At 38.0% G+C, this 19,099-nt stretch overlaps 1 pseudogene across 1 annotated transcript; it reads left to right on the top strand.

The window, feature by feature from the left end:
• The first annotated feature begins 6,428 nt into the window (after positions 1-6,428).
• LOC103411755 (transcription factor MYB1-like) lies at positions 6,429-10,129 on the top strand (annotated as a pseudogene). Its single transcript, XR_011570998.1, has 3 exons — positions 6,429-6,662; positions 6,974-7,103; positions 9,448-10,129. The product of XR_011570998.1 is annotated as a transcription factor MYB1-like (transcript).
• The last annotated feature ends 8,970 nt before the right edge of the window (positions 10,130-19,099 follow it).

Here is a 19,099-nt window from a genome sequence, read left to right as displayed (position 1 = left end):
AAGCTAATAAGTCTTGAGCATAGATTGAGGCAAGAGACACGGGTTTCGGACAACCAATTCGGGTTCATGCCAAGACGCTCAACCATGGAGGCAATCTATCTCTTATGAAAATTGATGGAAAGATATAGAGATGGGAAAAAGGATTTACACATGGTCTTTATAGATTGGGAGAAAGCGTATGATAGGGTCCCAAGAGACATTCTTTGGAGGATTTTAGAGAAGAAAAGAGTACGAGTATCATATATCCAAGTTATAAAGGATATGTATGATGGAGCAAAGACTGCTGTAAGAACTCATGAAGGACAAACCGAAAGCTTCCCCATAACTGTAGGATTACATCAAGGCTTGTCCTTACCTTTTTGCGTTGGTAATGGATGAGTTAATAGGACATATTCAAGAGGATATTCCTTGGTGTATGCTTTTCGCAGATGATATAGTGTTGATAGATGAAACTCAAGAAGGGGTAAATACAAAGCTTAACCTTTGGAGAGAAGTGTTGGAATCTAAAGGTTTTCGCCTAAGCCGATCAAAGACAGAATATATGGAGTGCAAGTTCAGTGCAAATGGAGGCCAAAATGAGTTAGGGGTGAGGATCGGAGATCAGGAAATACCAAAGAGCGACTGTTTTCGCTACCTATGATCTATCTTGCAAAAGAACGGAGAATTAGATAGAGATCTCAACCATAGAATACAAGCTGGATGGATGAAGTGGAAGAGTGCATCCGGCGTGTTGTGTGACCGCCGTATGCCACTAAAGCTCAAGGAAAAATTTTATAGGACGGCAATAAGGCCGGCGATGCTATATGGCACAGAATGTTGGGCAGTGAAGCATCAACACATACATAAAATGGGTGTAGCGGAGATGAGGATACTTCGTTGGATGTATGGGCACACGAGAAAGGATAAGACTAGGAATGAGGATATCCGAGGTAAAGTAAGAGTAGCCAAAATTGAAGGAAAGCTGAGAGAAAATCGGTTACAGTGGTTTAGGCATGTGCAAAAAAGGCCTACTGACGCTCCGGTTAGAAGATGCAACTACGTGACATAGGTTCAGGGCCGAAGGGGTAGATGAAGACCTAGGAAAACTTTGGAAGAAACTCTAAGAAAAGACTTAGAGTACTTGGATTTAACGGAGGACATGACACAGGACCGAGCGTAATGACGTTCTATGATTCATATAGCCGACCCCACTTAGTGGGAAAAGGCTTTGTTGTTGTTGTTGTTGTCTTGAATTTTCTAATAATATTTTTTTAAAGAAAAGAGTACCAGTACCATTTATTTGAACATTAATATTGTTGAGCGTGAATCTCACATTGATGAGATGAGAGAATTTGTATGGGTTTATAAGTAAATTGGGCTACTCCCCATGTTGCCAATTGATTTTATGGTAGAACATCAACTTTCTTCATTGACACACACCGACCCGGAATGTCCACTAGGACTCCGAATCGAGATGTGCTGGCTGACACCTGGAATATGACGTAGCCATAAAGTGTGATGATGTGGGAAAATGTGAATAAATTTATTCCTAAGAGTGCCTAAATATCAGAGTGCATTAGTGAGCAGGAATGAACCCACTTCACACGTGACGTTAGAGCACAAGCAAATACATAAGAGTGAATTAAGAATTGTACCCTCGAAATAATCTCCAATACTAAGAATCGTCACGAATCTTCGACGATAAGAAAGCTCAACTGATAAAACCTGGAGGGTGAAGACAAGACAAGGGTGAATGACCCTGTAAATACAATTTTAATAGAAATCATATAAAACATTATAACCCCTCGCCACAACACCTGTATAATTTCCAGAAAAATCATAAACATATCATAACACAGCATCTCATCAGCAATATCAAATAATCATGTGATTAATAACTCATACTAGCACGCAAGTCAGAGTCACATATAGTGACATGTACAACTTACTCATATCTCATCACATATACTAGTTCATCACATATTTCATCATATATGCTAGCTTATCACATATCTCATCACATATGCTAGCTTATCACATATCTCATCACATATGCTAGCTCATCACATATTCATCATATATGCTAGCTCATCACATATTCATCACATATGCTAGCTCATAAGTCGGAGTCACCTCTGGTGACCTGTACGACCTATCAATAGCTCAATAAGTATACCTGCACACGAGTCGAGACCACCTAAAGTGGTCTGTAGGATAGGATTGGGTGTAAATAAATATGCTCAAGTGCTACGATCACGTGAAAACTGTGTGAATAATCACGGGTCACCTACAAGTCGAAACCACCTATAGTGGTCTATACAACAGGCATGTGCACTTACCTTGGATCCAAGGTGAGCATAAGGTGCGGGAGGTGAACATCACGTGAAGGACTGTGCCCTAGCCACGAACGGGAGCACTAACATAGGGGTGCAGGTTTATGAGCTTTCAATGTATCTCAATATAACATATACGACTCATGGGCAACCCGTACGACAATGTCGGAGTTGCTTAAAACATGCATGTAGTCATGCCATAACTCCATAATTTCAACTAATACCATAAATTTACCTGAACTTACCTGGGTGTCCTGCGTTCACTTTTGCACTTCAAACGTTCACAATAATTATGTGCAGGTAATATACATATAAATAAACCATGATGCAATCTGATACTCAAATATGTCATAGCATTATCAATTATATACATCCATATATATATATATATATATATATAATATGGCATAAAATGTATAAGTTGTAACGTCCTACTCTCGAACTATTTATTTCCGGAAATAATTATTGGTGATAGGCCCACTAGACACTAGTTCATTTAACTATCATTACTTACGTTTCCTTACTTCAAATTCTTGATTCTTCACACATTGATTTATGACCAACAATTAAGCTCCAAGTAGTAAGGTTAACTCTCACACTTTCCACCAATGTCCCTCACATTACTCAATTCCCTAACAAGACTATTACCTCAATTATTTAGTTTCACTTCCTGTATGGCTGCATCTAACGTCTCGTTAGACTGCCTACGTACCCTAAACAGGGATCAAGCCATTCGTAGTTCACAATAGTATTTCAAAGCATTCACAGTAATCATAAGCAATAATCAATTCATAAACATTTATGGAATTGTCAATCATATATATATATAATACACGATAGAATGGAAAATACCCACTCACCTGAGGTCCGCGCTACGAATCCCTAGCACACATATCGAGACGTCATGAACCATTGTCGCCTATGATCAATTATCAAATCACATTCCAGAGTTCTGATCGATAAAAATACATAATTTAAATAAAACACACCCCTAAGATTTGATCCGGAAGATCCGCATTAGGGATTTCCGATCTGTTAAATCCAAAGATACACATTATACTTCTAGAACAATATCGTAAAATTTCATTATGATCCAACGGTCGGATCTCCGCCAATTGCCAAAAACCAAGTGGCGGTCAACATTTTATTTTATGAACTTACAAATCCAATTCGGAAAGATCCGTGCATCGGATTCCAGATCCGTAAGTTTCTATGTTCCTTAAATATTATGTACTATAATGTCTTAAAGTTTGGTAACGATCCAACGGTCGGATTGTCGATTCACATATTTACCAAGTAACGTATCTTAATGAATTTAGGTCCAAACGATCAACCTACGATATACAATCACCAAAAATGAACTCAAGACATCTAATTTAGCCTAAGAATAACATCGACGGTCCCCTGGCCACACGCCGCCGCGGGTGGCGGTCGGCCGCCCCGACTAGCCGGAAAATCCAACTATTTCAAAAAATTATCAAAATTTACAGAAATGAAGATCTCAATGAGTAAAGTAAATTTTATACATGTGGCCAATTCCAATTTGGCCTAGAAGAGCCCAAATTTTGCTCAAACCCATCGAAAACCCTAGTTTTTGGTGTCCTCAATTCGGCTTCATAGCAACTCTGACACCCCCAAACTTGTTTGGGCTTTGTTCCTGAGCTTCAGGGGAGTCTATTGGTGATAGTAATTTGATGGAATTGTTTCAGAATTGGGGAATTGAAGACACGGACCCATCGCACCCACCGGTGCGCGTTACACTAAATCAAAACCAATTCCCTAGTATTTTAAGCTGAAATTGGAAGAAGGAGAGTCATTGAGTCGATTGAAAGAGGTGGCGATGTCCAACTCGCCAGAAAAACGTCAGAATTGGCGTCGGAGCTTGGTATCTCGGACCGGGTCACGTGGGTCAAAGAGGAGACCCTGTTTCCTTCTCTCTTTTTCCCCTTCCCTTATTTCCCTCCTTTCCCTTCTCACTGGTTGGTTAGTTCCTCAGCAGCCCATTTGTCTTCCCTCTCCTGCGATTGGGCAGCAGCCCATCTGTCTTCCCTCTCCCATTCCCCCTTCTTCCTTTTTTTTTCTTCCTCTTTTTCCCTTTTTTATTTTTTTATATATCACTAAATGATAAATAAAATATATACATTAGAAAAATATATATACAAATATATAAATAGTGACCAAACCAAAAGTAATTCTCGGGTTTACAGTTCCGTAATGTCGAGCACTTCAAGAAAACACTAATGGATTAATTCATACACCTCGCTATGTGTTGGTCAACAGAAGTCAAGACCCTCGCCTCTGAGGGCATTTTCATAAATTCACGCTTTTAAAATTAATAAAAATATAAAATTTGGGATGGGTTGTCGCATTCATCATATCAGAGCATGTTGTCTTAGTCTGAAGTCGCCGACTACATGCGTTCCACATCACCCATTTTGTGTTGTCCACTTCTTAGACTTGAAAATTCGTCACATGTGAGGGGACGTGTAGAAAATGAATCCAACATTGATGGGAGGAGGGACCTTACATGACTTTATAAGTAAGTTGGCCTAATCCCCATATTGCCAATTAGTTTTATGTTGGAATCCCAACTTTCGTCAAATATTGTAATGTAATAACGTCTAATTATTATATTGCAGCTACAAAATTTTATATTATAGCTATATAATTTTATGCCTAGAAAATTGACTTTTCTTTGTCAAACCATCTCCAATCCTTAGGTTAAAACCTAAATTTTTTTATCCAGAAACCGTTTTTCTACTCTAACCCTTAGACCTACTCCAATCATCCTTGGAGTAAAACTCAAATTTTAAATTTTCTTTTTGTCAAACCATCTCCAACCTTTAGGTTAAAACCTAAAATTTTTAATTAGAAACCGTTTTTCTACTCTAACCCTTAAACCTACTCCAATCATTTGAGTAAAACTCAAATTTTAGGTTCTAAACTTACCCCAGTTTGCTCCAACCCATAGGGCAAATATGAGTTAAAACTCGAAACTCATTTCTGGGCCAAATTTAGCCCAGGATTTCCCTTAGGGTTAGAGGGGCTGGCCCACCATATATGTATATTTTTTTAGTTTTATATTTATAAATTTATTGAATCCAATGGTTAAGATCTAATTTGATGAAATCCAATGGTAAAAAATTATCTAACGGTCTAAATTTAAATCCAACGGCTATTAAAAAGAAATTCTTTTATGCGTTTCATATTTTTTTATAGTGTTACACGAGTTTCATGGTGTCGGTTAGTGATTTTTCAATATTTGTCGGAATCTAAATATTTTTAGGTTAAAATGTTCATAAAATTAAATTAGGATAGTCTACATAATTTTTTTTCTTTTTAAAAAAGTTATTTTAAGAAAAAAAAAATTAGCCTAAATTCATTCTTTAATAATCTAGGCTAAAATTTTTACTCCAAAGGATTGAAACAAAAAAAGTTGTTTCTGGGTTAAAACCTAAATTTTTTGGGCTAAAAATTTTAAGTTTTAACCTAAGGGTTGGAAATAGTCTTATGGGTTAAATTTGAGCCTGAGCTTATTAAACAATGAATTTAGGATAATTGTTTTTCTTAAAATAACTTTTAATATATATTATCCTAATTTAATTTAAAGAACATTGTAACCTAAAAATATTTAGATTCCAATAAATATTGAACAATCACTAAACTGACACTATGAAACTTGTGTAACATTATGAAAGAATATGAAACACATGAAGAATTTGTTTTTTAATTCTTTTAGCAGTTATATTTAAATTTGGACTAGCCCACTAACTCAGGGGAGAATTATGGATTGAATTTTCCCCAAAAAAGGGTTTGGGTTAAAACTCATATTTAGCCCAAGGGTTGGAACAAGCTGGGGTAAGTTTAGAACCTAAAATTTAAGTTTTACTCCAAGATGTGGTAGGTCTCATACATAAATGTTAGCTTTTCTGTGTTATACATATAATGTACGTGTGTGTATATGCATATATTTCAAAGGTTAGACTGGTAGCTACCAACTGTTAAATGTTTTAAACCTGTCACTTTTTGCTTCTGTGGATATCCAGACATGCACGTCACTGGCCGTATAAGATTTAGTTAGTTCGGTCGTATCCATGGCTTTAACGTTATGGCAGACACTCTATTTATACATAATGGTAGCTAGGTAGCTTTCTGGAGTCTTTGAAGTGGCTCGCAGGCAAAAGATAAGCTAAGCTTTGATGCTAGCTAGCAGATAAGAGATGGAGGGATATAACGTTAACTTGAGTGTGATGAGAAAAGGTGCCTGGACTCGAGAGGAAGATGATCTTCTCAGGCGGTGCATAGAGACTCTTGGGGAAGGAAAGTGGCACCAAGTTCCTTACAAAGCGGGTATATATGTTAATGTGTATATTTAACTATGAAAGATGGATATGTGTATTGCCAGTAAAGCATTTCATTAGTGTTACAATCATACAATGTAAGACCTTTTGCTAATTGGTATCAAGAAGTTGAATGTTCTAATTTTTATTAATACTTTAGAACATGCTAACTGTCTAACGGTCATACCTGCTCTCACCTCACATAATATATGTTGTTTACATATATGGCTAAAGTGACCTCTGCATATGTGAAGAGGGCCATGCCGAGAGACTTAGTCCCTCACATAATTGTTCACGTAGAAAGATGTTATATAAACTTAGGCTTAAACAGGTGCAGGAAGAGCTGCAGACTAAGATGGTTGAACTATCTGAAGCCAAATATCAAGAGAGGAGACTTTACAGAGGATGAAGTAGATCTTATAGTTAGACTTCACAAGCTTTTAGGAAACAGGTACTAATAAATAAATAAATGTCTCTTTCAATTCCTATCGTCCTTATTAAGGACCTTGCATGAGAAGTAAATTGGGCTAGTTTTTATACTACCTATTAGTTTTACGATGGAACTTCAACTTTTTTTTATGGTATCAAAGTACGTGTGAAGCCCAACTGTCACACGTGCTCCACGTTATCCTGTTTGTGTTGTCCACGTATTTGACTTGAAAATTCAACATACATAAGGGGGTGTATTGGAGATGAGTCCCAAATTGATGAGAAGAGAAACCTTGCATTTACTTACAAGTAATTGAAATACTCCTCATATTACCAATTAATTGAACTCATGCTCTAATATTACGTTCGACTCAAATAATGCTTCTTATGGAAGATAAATATTTCTTAATGATTTTTGTTAAGTAAAGTCATTTTCATGCTTTTAATCCCTACTCGACTCAACAAACCTTTGAGATTTTGTATTCGGCCTCATTCGGTATCGAAGCTTGGATTAGAATAGATGAAACTTTATCCATTCAAAGTCTCCACAAAAAGTGTATTAGAAGGGAGAACTTTTCTTCAAGTCTAATCCCTACTTCAACCCTTATGAATAAGAATATACCTTCAACTTGGAGGTAAAATATGAATTACTTATGAAGAAAACTTATTCATTCCTATCTCCTCAAAGTGATAAGATTAGAAAGATGAAGTTTCCTTCATGTCTAATCCCATTCTAATCTCTCAACATGATCTTTTTAGGTTATGTTTGGACGAGAGATTTTCATGTCTCAAGAGATTGAAGCCAAGTTAGTAACAAATAGACGCAAAATGTTAATAAAGGAGTAACACAGCAATCAATGAGTTTTTTGAAAGCATATAAGAGGGATTTACAAATTACAATCTAAAAAGCGGACGGTTTGTATAGGGCGCATGATAGACGTACGAAGAGGAAGCTTCTTCAATATTTTTTGTTTAGGAAAAATAAAGAATTACAAAATCATTGGCTATCTGAATCTTGGTTCTTCAAAAGGATCCAACTAAGAACAAATTCAAAAGAAAGTTTTTACGAATACGCTAGGAGTAACCATTATGCTGACTCTCTTTCTTAATGCTGAACAAGTTTCTCTGTCATTATCAATGTAGTTTTCAGTCATGAGAAAACTAAAAATAAAAAATTTGTCGTAAAAATAAAATTGGGAAATCTTCGGTGTAAGATATATATAGTCTCTTAAAATATACTAGCATATGGACACACACAAAGTGTGTGAGAACATTTTTTATTTTTGTTTTTGAAATAGAATGAGAGAGGAAAAGAGTGATAGAGAATGTGAGAGTGAGAAGTTTTTTTATTTTTATTTTTATAAATAAGAGATGAGATATGTTAGGATTACATGTAAGTGAGGTTTTAGAAAGAAAAAAACAACAAAATTTGGTTGTGTGAAATTATATTTTTGCTCCATATTTCTTATTCATGTTCTGTTTTAATTAGAGGATTAAACTGATAATTTCATAGAATTTTGGTTGACAATGAGTGTTTTATTAATTAGTAGAAATTAACCGCTGTGTAGAAACACCCCATTAAACGGTACTTCTCCTGTATCCCTTATTTGGTGCTCGAATAATACCAAATATAGTATAAAATAGTTAATATTTTTAATCAGATACAAGAGTACCAACAGGATCTTTTCCGGATCCTTTTGGTAAAGATCCTGGAAATTCGTAAATCATGTCCGTTTATTATACATTATGTGGTTAATTTTTATCAAGTACTGTTTGTGTTTAATTTTAAATAAAAATTTTAAAATAATTTCTGATCGCATGATGTACGATGAATGAACACGATTCACGAATTCTTGAGATTCTCACAAAAAGATTCGGCAAGAATCTGGATTCACAACACTAAACACCTGATAGGACAATCAATTGCATGAAAATATAGCCAAGACTAATAATTAACAATTTTTTTTTTGTTAAATAATTAATAAAGTTCAACGTACCAAAGGAATTCAAATAATTTTTTTTTTTTATTTCAAGCGTTGTAGGATGATAAATGGTTTGAACTCAATATGCAGTGGTTCAAATAATTATCTTAAGTTATTATATTTTATTTGTTCAAAAAAATGTTATTATATTTTAGAGCTTAAATTAATTCTTTACCAACCTATATTGTTATGTAATAATTACACGCAGAAATGTGATTTTTGTATTAGAATTAGTTCACTACATTAAATTCTAGAGAGACAAATGTTTATGCACTCTAACATTTTTTTTTTCTTTTTTTTCTTTTTTTCTTTTTTGCTTTGTTCATCTTAATTCTCATCCAAATGTAGTCATAAATTTTTTTTTCATGCGTGTAATGTACACAGGTGGTCATTGATTGCTGGAAGACTTCCAGGAAGAACATCGAATGATGTGAAAAATTATTGGAACACTCAATTGCGGATCGATTCTGGCGTGAAAACGATGAAAAATAAATTCCAAGAAACGAGGAAGACCATAGCGATAAGACCTCAACCCCAGAAATTCATCCAAGGTTCATATTACTTGAACAGTAAAGAACCAATTCTGGACCACATTCAAGCAGCAGAAGATTTAAGTACGCTACCACAAACGTCGTCATCGACAAAGAATGGAAATGATTGGTGGGAAACCTTGTTAGAAGACGAGGATGCTTTTGAAAGAATTGCATGTCCCAGCCTTGAGTTAGAGGAAGAACACTTCAGTTGATGATATGCAACAGTCGTCAAGATCATGTGTCACTTTTCCGGAAGTAGGAAAAAATAGAGGTGATTTCTCCTTTTACATGGACCTTTGGAATCATTCAAAAGAAGAATAGCTAGAGAAAATGATTCCACTTCTTTAGTATCATCAAGCTTGCTTACTATTATTTTCTTTGCTCGATCGTACTAGTTTAGTATTGTCGTATGATTATAAAAAAATAAAAAAATAAAAGCTCCCCCACCTTATTAAACATCTGTAAAATCTTGATATATATCTTTATTTGTAAAAATCACATAAAAGTTTCAAACAACCAGTTTGATTCTCGATTGGATGCGGTCGTCGTTGTAAACTTTTGCTACAATGGTTTTCTGTTGATTTTGTTCTGCAATAACTGAATCAATTTTGCAATTGAAAGCTAACTGAATACATATAATTTTTTGATAAAAAAAAATATATATATATATATACACACACATTAGGTGAAAATACTCTTTGAAATTAAAAATCGATGAATGTAATTCTTAAAAATAAATGTTGCAATGGTCATTCCATCGTAATTCTGTAAAAAAATTTGTTATGTGCTCCTTTGGCATATAATTTGATCTCATAAGTCTAATTAAATATTTTTATGTTGAAATTTAAATACCGAATACACAAATTTTTTGTATAATTAAAAACTTGAAAAAAAAAAAGAGTGGAATCTGCGTGGTTGCACAACCCAAACGATGTTCATCATCGAGTGCTCACCTGCCTCTAGTCGGTAGTCGGTGTACATCCAACGTGCCATTTCTGCCTCCAGCTGGTTATTTTCTACAAATTCATTTGGTTTTTGTCGAATCTGTCAACCGTTTAGTCAAATATGAGGAAGAACACGGAGGAGCCGTGCACGAGGGTCCCTAAGCTTCTGAAGATCATTCGCAGCCAAACGTACTGCAAAGGAGAAGAGCTGGAAAAGGGCAGGTTCTGTTCCTTCTCTTCTCCGCCTTCGGCAATGTCTTCGACTCCGCCGCTGTCTCTGCCTCCGCCACTGCCTCTGCCTCCACCACTGCAGCAGCTCACCCTGTTATGATAAAAAGGCATAGCACAACGAACCCAACAAAAAGAAACAAGCTTTAGAATTTGAGATCTAAAGAACCCATCTTTTTTCCTTCCTCTCTCCTTTGTTTCCCCAAAATCCAATGACCACCACCCAAAGCTTTTTATCAAGAAAATGGTTTCTTTGGAGCAACTGAAGGACAACCCACAAGAACACTTGTCAAATACAAATTCAATCTGAAAAAAAAATCAAGGGTGAGAAACTCAGACTTGGATTCTCTGCCCTCCCAATTCGGTGCCCTCCCAATTCGGTGCCCTTCCCGTGCCCTCCTGTTTGTGTGGTCACGGTTAAGCCACGTCAATATTTTATATTACTATTTTTTTTTGTCTTATTATTTTTATAAAAAACAATATAAAATGTTAGCATGGATTAACCGTGACCACACAAAACAGGAGGGCACGGGGAGGGCATCGAAATGGGAGGGCAGAGAATCCAAGTCCGAGAAACTCACTCTCGTATGAAAGAGTGTGACAAGCTGTTAAGGGCGATTTGTTCAAGGTGATCAGTGATGAGGCGTTATTGTACTGTATATTTTACACGAATTTTAGTATTAATTTATTGGTTATTTTGATAAAATTTTGATATTTTGTTACGTATTTTCAATGTAGGATATTCGACTTCCTCTGGAGCAAAAAGTGATGAAATGGACAAATTTTGGAATGATTCAAATTGAAGAACGTTCATATATCTCTCAACTTGTTCGTGTCAAAATTTCAGCAATTTCTACCAAGCTGTTATTTTCTAGCAATTAAATAAAGAAGCAGTGCGCATTGCTGGAAAGTAACGTTTTTGGAGCCCAAGATGATCTCAGATGGGTTCATGGCCTTCTGGAGAAGTGTTCAGAATAGTCCAAGCTTTAAATCCAGCTATTTTGGGCTGGTTTTCGAGCTGATATGGGTCCAAAACATAGCTGTGAAGGAATTTGGGCGAATTTCCAAGTTAATTTAGAATTATGTTTCCTAATTTATTTTAATTTATTTGGTTTCTTGGTCTTATTTTCTATGTAGAGTTTTATTGTGTAATAGTATAAATAAGCCTTGTTTGTACCATACTTGACAAATTCCAAAACTATTGAGCACTGGTCAACGTTATACCGTCAAGGACCCAGAAGAGTTTCCCTCTAACCAAGAGGCCAATCACAGCGTAACACGTGTCGATATCAGAAGCCAATCATAGCGCGACACGTGTCAACATCAGAAGCCAATCACAACACGACACGTGTCAATGTCAGAATGAAACTAGAAACTCTCTTCTATAAATAGAGATCATTGTCTCACAATATTTCCTAATGTCATGTATACTAAATCATTCACTAGTACTCACTAAAGGAGAGCTTGAACCTATGTACTTGTGTAAACCCTTCACAATTAATGAGAACTCCTCTACTCCGTAGACGTAGCCAATCTGGGTGAACCATGTACATCTTGTGTTTGCTTCCTTGTCCATATCCATTTACATACTTATCCACACTAGTGACCGGAGCAATCTAAAGAAGGTCATAAACTTAACACTTTCTGTTATACCAAAGTCCTCACTGATTTTGTGCATCAACATTTGGCGCCGTCTGTGGGAACGACACTTATTCCCACTCTCTTCAGCTTTGTCAAGCTGATTTCCACCATTCGTACACTCTCTTTTGACCAAGCATCCCTCTCTAACATGGGGAGCGAAGGAAGCCACAACATACAGAATGACACCCATCTTGCACCTAGTGTGAAGCAACGAAAGAATGAAGGAAAGACGGTTGCTCTTCAAGCTAAAGTCGATGAGCTAGAAGCTCAGAACAACAAGATAGCAATGAAGAATGAGGTCCTCCAAGAACAGTATGAGAAGCTATTTGAGACACTCCTCGAAACTAGGCATACTCAAACACACAAGCTCGTTGCCCATGTGGACATCAACTATCATCTGGGTGCCCTCTAACACGGAGGGTCACCTTCATTCGACATGGGTATCCCCGATGAAGAGTGAGCTAATCATCAAAACATTGATCAACATGAGACATCTCTCAACCCAGCTGCTTCGACCCAAAGCAGGAGAAGTGGAGGAAGACACCTCCTTGCAAAAAGGTTGGAATGATCAAAAGCCGTTTATCGTGACTGTCGAGACTTCCTAAAGCAACGTCGAGAGAATCCCCTCCACATATGCTCAAAGATCAATGACCCAAGGGTTTCTGAAATACTCAGTCCCCTCCCACGACCCAGGCCATCTGCCAATCTAGGAAAGGAACGACAGGTCCCAGAGAGATATGAAGGTATAGGGGACTCTGAGGTATTCCGACAGACTCGCCCTAGAAATCAGTACGGCGAGTCTAAGGAAAAATCACACGCCTTTGCTCAAACTTTCCTACTTCTAAAAGGCGATAGAGACTTACGAAAGAAAATCCCAGTGGTACATGACTCCACTCAGGACCACCTTGTCTTACAGCTCCTTGAGAAAGTAAACAAGTTGAAGGCCGAACGTCAGGCTGAGATACCTGATTGGAACCAACCCAGGCTTGGCCCTCTCACAGGGAGGATCCTCGACACCCCCCTTCAAGCAAAGATAAAACAAAAGCTTGGTTTATAACTCTATACTGGAAGGGAATACCCAATTGAACACTTTAACCTCTTTGAGTCCACCATGGCATATTGGATGCACACCGACGAAGAGCGATGTCTTCTCTTCCCCTCTACCCTTTCTAGCGGAGCTCTAAACTGGTATTGCCGTCTTCCACTTGAGACAGTAGACTCATTTGAGGAACTGAGGAAACTGTTTGTCTCTTAACACATCTTCTAGACCGATCGCTTGCATTCTACAGATGACTTGTACACTATTCGCCAGAAGACGAACGAGTGACTACGAGAGTATGCCGGTCGTTTCAGCCATGAGTATTCTCGCTGCACTGAGGTAGATGACAAGACACTTGGAAGACTTACTCTGAGGTGATGGCACAGGCTTACAACCATGCCTCCACCGAGGCAATGACATATCAAGGGAAACCCCCCACAACCACCCCTTATCAGCAAGTAGGGAGTGGAAGCCAAATCCAACCAAATGAGAAGACATCGACCTTCCAAACGGCAGCGGTGCCTCCCCCTGTCTTACTTCATACTTTACCAAGTCAACAGACATATCAATCTCAGGGCAAAAGGAAAGATTTCCATCCTCACCAGTCTCATTTTAGTAAAAGGAGTAAGGGACCGCGATAACCAAGGGGCAGCGGTGCCTCCCCCTGTCTTACTTCATACTTTAACACAAAATGTTGGTGGAATTGAGTAGGTGAGCATGGCAAAGAGTGGGAATTGTTGGTGGGTTAGGTATTGAGTCATCCACTCACATGTCATGGTTAGCTAAGCATTGCATCATCCACTCACATGTCATGGTGAGCTAAGCATTGCATCATCCACTCACATGTCATGGTGAGTTAAGCATTGCATCATTACTCAAATTTCTGGTGGAGGTGGAATAAAAGCCACGGCATTGATGTGTTTTGAGTGAAGTTTTAGCCAATCCTTCTAGAAATTTATCCCTTCTTGCAACTTGTATTTGTTTCACCAGATTTTTAGCATGTTCTTAGCCTCTTTTGTCTTCAAATTCGTCCATCCATCTTGCTCATATTATATGTAATCCATTCCAAGCTCAAAACTGCTCCAAAATGCACCAAAATGCACTTTCTTGCTACCTTAGCCCTTTGGACCTACAAACACACGAAAATGGCTTAAAGTACTAAAATAACTAAGAACTAATAACGTAAATGCAAGAAAACTAGTTAACTAAGTCGCATAAATATGCGTCTATCAAATTCCCCCACACTTAGCTTTTGCTAGTCCTCGAGCAAAATAAAACAAACAAAACATAACCTAACCTTCCAACATTTGCTACAGGGATTTCCAACGATACATAACATGCCAAAGATCATTATTCCCACAGATTTTAGTCATCCCTACTCTTGAGCATATACTTAATCATAGTTACCATTCACTAGCTCACATTTAATCGTTTAAAACAACATTATGGACGTAGTAACATGCCTTAGAGAATCCACTCAATTCCTTACTGGATACACTCTTATTTTCACACAGATTTTCTAACTACTCTCCCTATACTAAGTATATGTGAGAAGATTGATGTAAACATGGAAACGAACACTCACACATGTTATAAAAGAAGCAATTTTCTGGAATGATTAAGCATTTATAGATATGATCTCATGAATGGAACGCTACTACTTAGATGCGAGAACCAGGGACACCATATGCTCAAACCAATCCCAAACTCCACATATTGAAATACATAACACTCAAGATAGAAGTTAAGGGTTGTAACGGGGCTTGGGGAATGGTTAACAAAGAAAGGATAGGGAAAACAAACGTTCTTCAAGCATTAGTAAGCAAAGTAGTAAATTTGAGACTTAGAATTCACTTAGATTGCAGAAATTAACTTTAAAACACAAAGGGAAGATTTAAACAACTTCTTAGGGCCGAATTCATTGTTTTGGACCCTTTCTTCAACAAACAATATTTTGGAACTCTTTTTTTTTTTTTTACTCGTGCCTATGGCACACAAACTCACATGATAAACACTTCCCCCACACTTATTTTCTGCCCACATTAATCAAAAGGAATTCAATTTGAATCATGCTTACTATACTTTAAGAACGAGGGTATGGATAGTCCTAATCTAGGCTAGGTGAGGATGATGTGGGTTAACAAAGAAAAGGCTAAACAAGGTTCAATGGGGTTAAATTTAAACACATAATGAAATAGGATACACGACAATTTGGCTTTGGTGGTGGTCACTACACAACTTCATCTTGAATATGTGTTATGCAAATCAATAGCATGCTTTGAATGAAATGGGCATGAGTTCTAGCATTTGGAACTACATGATAAAACGCCTTCTAAGTAGTGACCAATCAAAGAATAATGAGATCATGCAACGACTTTAGAAGACAACAAATGCACAGATTATTAACTCTCCAAAGAACGTTAAAAGCTCAAGTCTCTCAGGGTTGTAGCGTTAGTTTGAGTTTCTTCCTTCAAGCATGTTACAAATACTAATTTTTCTTTTGACTACATGTGAATTCATGAACTATAATTACAACTAAGCATAAACCAAAGAGCATGTCAAACTTTCATCCATGTTTGTAACTTACTTCAACAGTTATGCAATTACAAACCGAATCCTCATTATTGTGTTGGAAGGTACCCTAAGACGCAAACAAACACACAAAAACAACCCTTTTTGGGTTTTTAAAACAAATTTTTCAAATTGTTATGTGATTTTCGGATTTTTACTTCAAAACACACTAAAACACATCAAAACAACTTAAAAACACTTAAAAACAGCAAGGAACAAGTCTTTAAGTTAAGGGTGATAAAATCCCACGAATTTGCATCAAAAACACTTAGTTACCCCCCCCCCCCACACTTAAATCAAACATTGTCCTCAATGTTTCTAGCATAAAATCACACTAAACAAAAAGAAACACACAAACAGCAACTACAACAACTAAATAGGCAGATTAGAAAGATTCAACAAAGAGAAGGGTTTAGGAGTGCAAATCTGGAATTGGAGTGATTCCTCGAGCTTCCTTTGTTGAATTGCATGGGTTGCCTCCCAAGTAGCGCTTGCTTTAACGTCGTACAGCCGGACGAAACTCACAATCATGCCCCATGAGTTCCCCCAACATGGAGTGGGTTTTCATCCTCTAACTCTATGAATGGAAGCGGATAGTAATTCTCCTTGATTGGGCCATTGAGCATCCTACAATCCATGTGAATTCTCCCACCATCCGGGATATGCTTGGGTACCTGCACCAAAGAAGGAAACCACCTATCAACTTTAATGGGCGTTGGATTTGGATTAGGTGGCTTACCTATGTGATGTGATGAAGTGGTAGCAATGTGAACATTCTTTCCCATGGTGCTTTCGGCCAAATTGGACATTTTGAGGGCAGTGGCCGTGTGGTCCTTATGCTTCACTCCAATTCCTTCATCTTGCATGGTTCTTGAAGCAACCTTAGGGGCTGAATGGTCCGTCCCTATCTTTTCTATTGTATCAATAACACAACAAGAACGAACAACGTTAGGAGTCTCAATGGATTCAGAAATTTTAAAACAAATCATATCACCACCAAATGCCATAGTTACTTCTCCTTTGGTTACATCAATCTTGGTTTGAGCCGTTTTCATGAAAGGTCGTCCAAGGAGAATGGGCAATGAAGGAGCATGATCCGATTCATCCATTTCAAGAACATAGAAATCCGCCGGAAAGATCAAATGGTTAACCTGCACCAAAACATCTTCCACAATTCCCTTTCGATAGGCATTAGATCTATCGGCCAATTGTATGATTACACCATCATTTTTCAACACTCCTAGATTCATAGATGCATAAACGGAATATGACATAACATTTATAGATGCACCTAAGTCTAACATGGCAGATTTGAACCTAGTATTACAAATGACACAAGGAATGGTGAAACTACCCGGATCTTTGCATTTAGGAGGTAGTTCACGTTGTATTATGGCAGACACATTCTCACTAACCTGTACCACTTCTTTCTCCCGAAAACGTTTCCTTGTTGTACAAAGCTTCTTTAAACACTTGGCGTATTTCGGGATTTGCTTGATTGCATCCAAGAGGGGTATATTGACTTGAACTTTCCTAAATGTCTCTAGAACATCTTTTTCCTCCTCTTCTTTCTTGGATTGCAAAAACCTACCAGGAAAGGGCACATTTAGTGGAAATGAACTAGAAGAATTCAAATTTGGACTTACCTTGACGGGTTGAGATGGTTTAGGGGCATGTTGTGGTTGTGGCAAGGGTGGTTCTACCCTTGCCGTGGGTTGGGCTCCATGTTTTTCTTCTTGCAGCAGCTTTTCATCCTCTATTTGACTTGATTTTGATGAGTTTGGATCAGCCCCAACTTGCCTACCACTTCTCAATGTGATGGCCTTGGCGGTTTCAAATCCACCCTTTGGATTCACTACGGTTGAGCTAGGCAACTTGCCTTGCTCACGAAACTGCCCCATAAACTCGGCAATTTGTCCCACTTGCTTCTCCAACTCATCCACCTTCTTGTCCCTAGTTTGCATGCTCTGCGCCATAGAAGTTAGTAAATTCAAAATCTGATCATTATCACTAGAAGTACCTGACTTTTGGGCAGGTTGTGCTTGGGGTTGAGTTGGTGCAAACGGCTTTTGATAGAAACCCGGGGATCCGCTTTGTTGTTGGCCTTGTTGGGGTTCTCGCCATTTGAAATTTGGATGATCACGCCAACCAGGATTGTAAGTATTGGAAAAGGGGTCATTCCTTGGTTGGTATTGGTTGCCAAATCCCACGGCATTGAGGGTCTCCCACCCTCCATTTTCTATCAACTGTGGGCACTTGTCCGTGAGGTGGCCTTACATGGAACACACGCCACAAGCTGCCACGTTTTTCACTTTTGGACCTTCCACCACCTGAGAAAGCAAAGTAGTAAGGTTAGCCATTTGATTTTGAAGTTCGGTTATGGCACTTACCTCATTGACTTGATGTGGCCGTGGGTTACTCCTTTGTCCAACGCCTTCGTATTGTTGAGCATTCAACGCACGGTTGGAAATTAAAGTCTTTGCTGCCGTGGGGGTCTTGTCCACCAAGGCTCTTCCTGCCGAGGCATCTAGCATTTGACGTTCGATAGGTAGTAGCCCCTCGTAGAAGTATTGCAAAAGAAGTTCCTCCTTCATCTGATGCTGTGGACAAGAAGCAACAAGAGATTTAAAACGTTCATAATAAGTAGGAAAAGATTCACCTTCCTCTTGTTGAATTCCACTTATCCTTTTCCGTAGGAGGATGACTCGAGAAGTTGGGAAAAACTTCTCCAAGAAGGCCCATTTCATGCTTTCCCATGATGTGACGGTTCCGGGCGCCAATTCGTACAACCAATCCTTCGCCTTTTCCAAGAGAGAAAAAGGGAAGGCTTTCATCTTCAAAATACTCCCATCGACATTGACGGGGGTCATGCTCGAACACACCACCTCAAATTCTTTCAAGTGTTTGTTAGGATCTTCCATGGACAACCCATGGTACTTCGGAATGTGGTGTAACAAGCTTGACTTCAATTCAAATTCTTCTGTCTTTCCTTGGGCTGCTGCGGGGTATTGGATGCATAGAGGCGCAGCATTGTCCAATCCCGAGGCTGAAAGTTCTTTGATTGTTCGATTGTCCACTTC

Source organism: Malus domestica, chromosome 09, assembly GCF_042453785.1.
Source record: "Malus domestica chromosome 09, GDT2T_hap1".
NCBI lineage: Eukaryota > Viridiplantae > Streptophyta > Magnoliopsida > Rosales > Rosaceae > Malus > Malus domestica.
This window is presented reverse-complemented; position numbering and strand designations above follow the sequence as displayed.